The sequence below is a fragment of the Triticum dicoccoides genome, unplaced genomic scaffold (genome assembly GCF_002162155.2).
Source record: "Triticum dicoccoides isolate Atlit2015 ecotype Zavitan unplaced genomic scaffold, WEW_v2.0 scaffold159835, whole genome shotgun sequence".
NCBI classification, from domain to species: domain Eukaryota; kingdom Viridiplantae; phylum Streptophyta; class Magnoliopsida; order Poales; family Poaceae; genus Triticum; species Triticum dicoccoides.
Window position 1 is genome coordinate 1 of NW_021214294.1, and position 912 is coordinate 912.

At 47.6% G+C, this 912-nt stretch overlaps 1 pseudogene; it reads left to right on the top strand.

Moving 5' to 3' along the window:
* Positions 1-383: 383 nt before the first annotated feature.
* LOC119344220 lies at positions 384-519 on the top strand (annotated as a pseudogene).
* The last annotated feature ends 393 nt before the right edge of the window (positions 520-912 follow it).

The window sequence follows — 912 nt, forward strand, 5'->3', positions numbered from 1 at the left end:
CCTCGTGTTGCATTCCTTTTATAATTATTTTTTGCGCCTTGTGACAAACATATCGCACGTGCGCGATATATATTAATCCCGTTATATTATTTTTGACGTTTGCGATATGTTTAAGCTCGATGCTCATTGCTCGCGCGTCTTGGGGCGGCTTTGTGGCGCGAAGAGCGCTTTCTGAAAGGGGTGGAAAAAACTCGTGTTGCTGCGGTATGGAGGGAGGGGTGGAAACCGTGGAAAACTCGTCTCCGTGATTGAGCGGGAGAGTAAGTAGTATAGGACATTATCCATTGTTAGGGAACGGTTGTAATGGTAGTGAGAATGTAGAATCGTCTTTGAAGCGGACCTGGGAGTGGCAAGCATAAGGGACGAAGACGGGGAAACATGTCGGATGCGATCATACCAGCACTAAAGCACCGGATCCCATCAGAACTCCGAAGTTAAGCGTGCTTGGGCGAGAGTAGTACTAGGATGAGAGTAGTACTATGATGGGTGACCTCCTGGGAAGTCCTTGTGTTGCATTCCTTTTATAATTATTTTTTGCGCCTTGTGACAAACATATCGCACGTGCGCGATATATATTAATCCCGTTATATTATTTTTGACGTTTGCGATATGTTTAAGCTCGATGCTCATTGCTCGCGCGTCTTGGGGCGGCTTTGTGGCGCGAAGAGCGCTTTCTGAAAGGGGTGGAAAAAACTCGTGTTGCTGCGGTATGGAGGGAGGGGTGGAAACCGTGGAAAACTCGTCTCCGTGATTGAGCGGGAGAGTAAGTAGTATAGGACATTATCCATTGTTAGGGAACGGTTGTAATGGTAGTGAGAATGTAGAATCGTCTTTGGAGCGGACCTGGGAGTGGCAAGCATAAGGGACGAAGACGGGGAAACATGTCGGATGCGATCATACCAGCACTAAAGC